This window comes from Mixophyes fleayi, chromosome 9 (genome assembly GCF_038048845.1).
Source record: "Mixophyes fleayi isolate aMixFle1 chromosome 9, aMixFle1.hap1, whole genome shotgun sequence".
NCBI classification, from domain to species: Eukaryota; Metazoa; Chordata; class Amphibia; order Anura; family Limnodynastidae; genus Mixophyes; species Mixophyes fleayi.
In genome coordinates, this window is record NC_134410.1 from 94496422 (window position 1) to 94503730 (window position 7309).

Below are 7309 nucleotides of genomic sequence, written 5' to 3' on the forward strand. Positions count from 1 at the left end.
GATTACTATCATCAGGACTGGTGGAAGCAGCTGCTTGATGCTCCTGCTCTTCTGTGTTCTGCTGTGAATCCATTGGATAACACTATACACTTTTTGGTGCAAATTTAGAAGAAAAGCCTGCAAGGAATAGTATTTGTATTTCAGCAATGACAATTAGCAATGGAGAAATAGAGCTCTTGTCTTTGGGTGTATATAACACCATACACTTTTTGGTACAAATTCAGAAGAAAAGCCTGCAAGGACTAGTATTTGTATTTCAGGGGGGCTAGAAAGTGAGGGACATGAGTGGCGGGGGGCGGGAGGATGGCAACCATGGCCAGCTAAGGGAGTTCCCCCCAAGGAATGGTCTGGGGCTGAAGGGGAGTGTGCGCCTTGCAACTTCCAATGCAAGACTCTTTGAGACTTTTTGTGGCCTAGGTGGGGTGGAGGGAACAAATTTTGCCTGTCCACTGTAAGGAGGATGCTGGTAGTGGGAGGGGAGGAGTACTGCTACCAGTAACACACCATAAGTAGCCTGATTGTAATGACCCGTCTCCCCCTGTCCCATGAAGCTGCCAGCGTTTAACTGCAGAGAGGCAGAAGTAGAGGGGGATCCCTCCTCCTCCACCAACCGCAGTGCCGCTTACCTGCGATGGAACTCGATGGAACGCGCCGCCCACTCCGGAGCCCGAGCCTTGGCTCTACCTGTCCCTCCGGCTGGGAAAGAATTTGTAGATGCAACCGCCCGACTGCAGCGCCGGGATCTCCTAAGGGAGATGGGGATGACCTGCAAAGCACCTGTTGCCAGGACCTGATTAAGGGGTGGGGCTTGAGCAGCAGAGGTGCCGGGATCCTAATTCAATGGCGCGGAAGAGTGGGACACCTCTCGGAAGCAGGTAGGGAGATGAACGGCTCTCCTGGGTCTGGGCATGATTAAGAAACATGGGGAACAGGGGAAGGAAGCAGCCGGGGGGGGACTAAGATGGAAGGAAGATGGCGGAAGGATGGGGGGATAAGGATGAATGGGAACCAGTAAAAAGCAGACTAAAAGACAGAGGACAGCTAAAGAAGCAAAGGGAGAAGGACAAAAAAAGAATGTAAATAGAGAATAAAGAGAAATAATATTTAAATGATATTGTGCATGAGACTCCTGTGTGTTCTCCCAAACGATGCAGGAACCAAGAGACCGGCCCGCCCACAGAGAGAGGATATGTACTGAAAATTCTGACCTTCCCTGTGTCCCCATTGGCTGTCATCATTAACCCCTTTCCAACGTTAAGTCTTTGCCAGACCATATACTATTAGTTTAGGCTCAGAGTTAGGACCACCCTATTAGCAAAATCACCGTGGAGAGGTGGGTGACTTAAACATACATTTGCAAATGTGTATAACTGAGACTTTTGCATTTTTATCTACAGTAGAAATAGCAGATCTGTTGCTGGCTATAGCAGTGTGCTGGGGGAACTCTTTTCGTGTGTTTGTTCCTTTTAGGATAACCCCACCCTTTCACTCACCTGCTATAGCCTATAAATTGATTGAACAACTTTCATTTCTTTATTTGTCTGAGAGGCATGTTGGTGTCAGTAGCTGAAGGGGAGTACTGACATTGGATTGCTATTTGGAGGTTTCTGGGGTACCTCTTTGGTAAGTTGGCTCTCAATTTAAAAACACATATGTATGGCCCAAATATATGGGACTCTCATTGTTTAGAGTTAGAACCACCCTATTAGCAAAAGCACCGTGGAGAGGTGGGTGGCTTAAACATACATTTGCAAATGTGTGTAACTGAGACTTTTGCATTTTTATCTACAGTAGAAATAGCAGATCTGTTGCTGGCTATAGCAGTGTGCTGGGGGAACTCTTTTCGTGTGTTTGTTCCTTTTAGGATAACCCCACCCTTTCACTCACCTGCTATAGCCTATAAATTGATTGAACAACTTTCATTTCTTTATTTGTCTGAGAGGCATGTTGGTGTCAGTAGCTGAAGGGGAGTACTGACATTGGATTGCTATTTGGAGGTTTCTGGGGTACCTCTTTGGTAAGTTGGCTCTCAATTTAAAAACACATATGTATGGCCCAAATATATGGGACTCTCATTGTTTAGAGTTAGAACCACCCTATTAGCAAAAGCACCGTGGAGAGGTGGGTGGCTTAAACATACATTTGCAAATGTGTGTAACTGAGACTTTTGCATTTTTATCTACAGTAGAAATAGCAGATCTGTTGCTGGCTATAGCAGTGTGCTGGGGGAACTCTTTTCTTGTGTTTGTTCCTTTTAGGATAACCCCACCCTTTCACGCACCTGCTATAGCCTATAAATTGATCGAGCAACTTTCATTTCTTTATAAATTTCATGTCATGCTTACTTTTTTTTCAGAAATATCATAATTAGCCTTGACATTTTTTTTGTGTAAATATGTTTAGAATGTTTAATGTACAAGGAGACTACAAAGACTGCAAGGCAGGAGGTAATATATATTTTTTTCCTTCATCCATCTTTCTGAAATATAGCAAGGCATGGGCATGATGCATTGCCTGGATTCAGGAGGGTAACAAGCTTCGTCCCCTCCGAAACCCGCAATTGCTATTGTTTTAGGGTATGTTCCAATTTCAGTAAAGCAAACATTTGTAATTTTTTTATCCATGTATTATTAGGAGTGGGCTCACTCTGATATCAATTCTGCCCACCCCCTGCACCAACTGCTCATCAATGCAGGCCAATTCTGTGGTCTCCAGGGAGCTGAGATCTAATTGGGCAGGGGGACCATCAACTGTTATCCTAGCATGCCTTTGGTGGGCCGAATTTTATGGTTCAGCCAATGATTAAAGTCTTTCCACTTAAATGTTAAATGTGTATATATATATATATATATATATATATATATATATATATATATATATATATATATATATATATGTATATATATATATATATACACAAGTTAACCCGTGCATGATGCTCATGCATTCTAGTCAAATCAAGCTACTTAAGGTGTTAAAAGGTTCTTGTCATGCATTTGGGCCATAGCCCAGGCCTCCTCAGGGGAAGAGAGTTACTTCCCGACGTAAGCGCCCTTTTTTAACGTGGTTTTGTCCACATGTCACCACCTCTTCATTCTTCTCCATCACCTCATCCTTCATTTTCATCGCCACATCTATTCAGATGTCTATCCAGACACAGGGATCTCTCTCAGCGGTCCTGAGTATCACACTCCTCTCGCTCTGTCACCCCCGGCAACCACCAACCACTCCCCACTGTCACCCCCGGCAACCACCAACCACTCCCAACTGTCACCCCCGGCAACCACCAACCACTCCCCACTGTCACCCCCGGCAACCACCAACCACTCCCAACTGTCACTTCTCCTTCAAGAAATATATATATATATATTTTAAATCTTTATAAACACTTTTAACAATTAACAAATTAAATTAACAAGTGAAAAACATCTTAGTATACCAAATTTCAGCCCTTTCTGAAATTTTTTTTCTACACACACTAAGAATTTAGTAGGTCAGTGTATAACTCCGCCCAGCAGGTGGCGCTGCAGCTTGGTTTAATTTTTTACACACACACACACACACAGACAGACTAACACATGCCACTAGACATTTATATTATAGATATATTAGCAGAAGTACACTACATTGCCTGGGTTTCAATCTTCAGGTTATTAAGTTATCAATGAGTTGGATGTAGCTGTCAACCTTTTAAAGATAATTAGCAGATTAGCAGCTCTTACAACATACACATGAGGTGGCTGCCCAGTGTCGATTTTTTTTTTATGTTAAATATAATCTAAATCCATCCACTGAAAGGCCAAGAACAGGCTCCCCGGGTTAAAGTTCTGCCCAGTGTACACCAACAGAAGGTCCGAGCAGAACTGCAACCTCTTAGTATGTCTTCTGGGATCCAATGTTACCAGTCTGTGAAGCTTTTGTCCAAATCAATTCAGTGGGAGGCTCAGAACAGGCTCCCCGGGTTAAAGTTCTGCCCAGTGTACACCAATGGGAAGTCCGACCGGGACCCTATCCCCCCGAAGACCTGGCCTGGATCCAACTGGCCCACCTCGCATTGTTACATCCCAATCGGTTCAGGGATGTCCAAATGCAGGCTCAAAACAGACTCTCCAGGTCTAAGTTCTGCCCAGCATACACCAACAGGAGGTCCGATTGGGACCCTAACCTCCTTAAAACCTAGTCAGGCAACAAATGAACCATCTCACATTGGTTTCATCCCAATTGGTGCAGGGGTGTCTGAATGCATAACCGGACAGACAAATTGACAAACAGACCATTGCTTTTAATATATAAGATTTATATCTTGGCCCCAGTAATCAAAGCCTAATAACAGAAAGCTAGGCAGCATTAATAATTAATTTGAAGACTTGGCAAAGTAGGAAAGATAATGTCAAAGATTTTACAGTTAGTAAAGACATTGGTCATTCATACCTTGGACAATGACTTTAAGGTAGTTAAAATTTACAGACCTGTACTAGGTGTGCAGAGCACAATGTGTTAATTTGGGTTTCACACATAAAAATGATCTTCTTTTGAGCTTAGTCACTGTTCGCCGAATTGGAGCCACGGCATTGATCTGCATGGGGATGTCTTCCCAGATCCGGCCTTTGGCTGGAGCAGCCTCTCAACCACCAACTGGACCAACACTTCCACCTCTCTTTGATTGAAATTTGTATGCCTCAGCTTCTATGCTGAAGCAGAGGAGCCAGAGGCCTAACTTGCTGTTTGGTCTTGGTCAGCCATGTTAGCTAAAGAGTAGTAAAAAGATGTTCATTAATAACAATACTTAAATGGGCTGTAAAGTGTCTCTCATAAGTCCTTGTACTCACCAAGAACAATGATTTATTTGCACAAAGGTGGAGGGTGTGTTTGTAGATTTGTAATTTTGTCTGAAGATAAGATTAAGACAGTGATTCGTAACATTAATTAAATGAGCTGTAAAGTGTCTCACATAAGGCTTGTACTTACCAACGGTTTCCCCAAAAAAATCTCAGTCAATTCAGTCAAGAAAATGTAGCACCTCACAACACGTGATGATCTCACAAAATGGCAGGGCTGAATAATTGTCCCTCCAGCTGTTTTATAGGGTATGTAGATGTGTTCTCCTATAATTGTTAGTGTATGAATAGCTAGGTGTTGTCACGCTCCTAATTGCCTTGATATGAATGATTATTGACATGAATTGACAGCTTAAAGTCAGCCAGTCTAGATATGGTATTGAAGGGACCTGCGACTGATGTGCCTATGTGCATACATGCACTGAGAACCAGTTAGTGATGAGAATGTTGTCTCATTCTCTTGCAACTATGCGTTCAGCAATGCTATCCTGTGCTGAGCTACAGATACTACTGGCTTCAATGGATCCTCTAGGAGCCAGAGGTATATCACAAATGAGGACAAAAAACGAGCGTCCATCATAATCCGCAGGCACCTGTGGTTACAGTTTAACCACAGGCGCACAATTGTGCCACTCCAGTGGCGATGGAGCCACCTCAGAAGTAGATGGCCGAGCTAATCACAAATTTGAGGGCTGAGATTGCTACATGTAAGTTCTCTGTTAATCTCAATTGTTTAATTTTAATAAAAATATTCCTGTTATATCTGGCCCATTACAAAAAATATGACTTATAATAACCTTCATTGAGCAAAGTAGAAGCCTGCTATGTCATAGTGATGCTTCAGTGATGAGTCAGTATGTGATTTATATATATACCAGGTCAAATCCATATGAAAGTGGTGTAGAGGTGTATTTTTGGCCAATGATGGTCAATTTGTGTTATTTTATATTTGACAGTGCAACCTAACATTATCTAGATGTCTCTATGTAAGTGTGAGGCAGAGATAAAATTTATAAACAAACTAATGTGTCATATTTATTCCAACAGAATGCCTTAGCATCCGCCGCCTGCACCTATGGAAGAGCAGACAGAGGAGGTATTGGAGGGTTCTGAACAGGAACATCAGGCTCAGGAGGAATAGGTCGAATCAGAGCTAGAACATCAAGCCTATGGTGAGGAGGAAGAGTCAGATCTAGATCACTAGGCCCATGAGGCAGAGAATGGCTAGGAGAAGCTGCAAATCCAATCCTTCCCCTTAGCATATTCCACATCCACTGAAGGTTCAGAGGAGTAGGTGACTATTACTATTGAGCAATGTAGGTATCTTGATGTTAGAATGTAGTTTCATTTTTAATCTTTCTTTTGGCAGCATTAAAGTGTAGTCCTCAGAAAGCCTTTATTTTCCAAATGTGATTTACCCTAGACTAGGCAAAGTTTGCCATTCAACAGGTGTCTGACATCCTGGGTCTAAGAAGAGTTTTTTGGCCAAGCAACCTTCCTCTAATATGTCTGCATGTGCCTCCAAAATGAAGTTGTCCTCTGGCTGCTACTGTGTTCAGCATAACATGAACCGTTGCAGAGAGATTAAGCTAATGTACCACTTCTGAACTCTGCTGAGATGGGAAAATGTGTGAACAAAGTACAACCATAGAGCTAAGATATATTTCATCATTGTACTAAGAGTGCAAATGTAATATTTTTTTTTTTTTTTCAGCTGACAAAGAGATTCCAAACCTGGTCTGCACTGCAGCCCCAGCTAGCATCAGACCAGACCCAGTTTCCAGCCCCACTTCCGCATTATCCCTCATTCAATCTCCTGCAGATATTGATGCAAAAACTATTAAAATACAAAAATATAATTAACAAAAAATATAACAAGTACTACAATATCAGAAAAAATACAATTGATCCAAAATTGCTAATGAAAAAATAAGTTTTACTTTAGTTTAATTTATTTTGTACAGTTTAATAAAAAATAGTTGTAAAAACAAGTGTGTGTGTTTAATTTATGTAAGGAAATTTTGTACTATGGTACACTGGTTCCATAATAAAGGGGCATTTTTAACATAACAGAATATCTAAATTACATTTGTCCCTTTTGACTGGGTATTAACTACAAAACAAAACATTTACAAAACATTTTCAGAAACATTAAGAGGCATATTTACTAAACTGCGGGTTTGAAAAAGTGGAAATGTTGCCTATAGCAACCAATCAGATTCTAGTTAGCATCATTTGTACAAAATGACAGCTAGAATCTGATTGGTTACTATAGGCAACATCTCCACTTTTTCAAACCCGCAGTTTAGTAAATATACCCCCAAGTGTGTGATGAGGGGAGCAGGGATTAAAAGTATATATATCAACTCGTTCACTATTAGTGTGATAAATGATGTATAGTTTGTGTGGTAGATAATAGGTTACTTTACTCACACAGTATATGGCAGCTCAGCTATTATTCCATTATCATC

At 41.6% G+C, this 7309-nt stretch overlaps 1 long non-coding RNA gene across 2 annotated transcripts; it reads left to right on the top strand.

Annotated features, from left to right (window-relative positions):
- The first annotated feature begins 388 nt into the window (after positions 1 to 388).
- Positions 389 to 6776, top strand: LOC142101659 (uncharacterized). 2 transcript variants are annotated; one of them, XR_012679107.1, is made up of 3 exons: positions 389 to 875; positions 5886 to 6010; positions 6553 to 6776. It is a non-coding gene; the product is annotated as an uncharacterized LOC142101659 (long non-coding RNA). The 2 variants fall into 2 exon arrangements; XR_012679108.1 differs by lacking the exon at positions 389 to 875 and adding an exon at positions 1942 to 2017.
- The last annotated feature ends 533 nt before the right edge of the window (positions 6777 to 7309 follow it).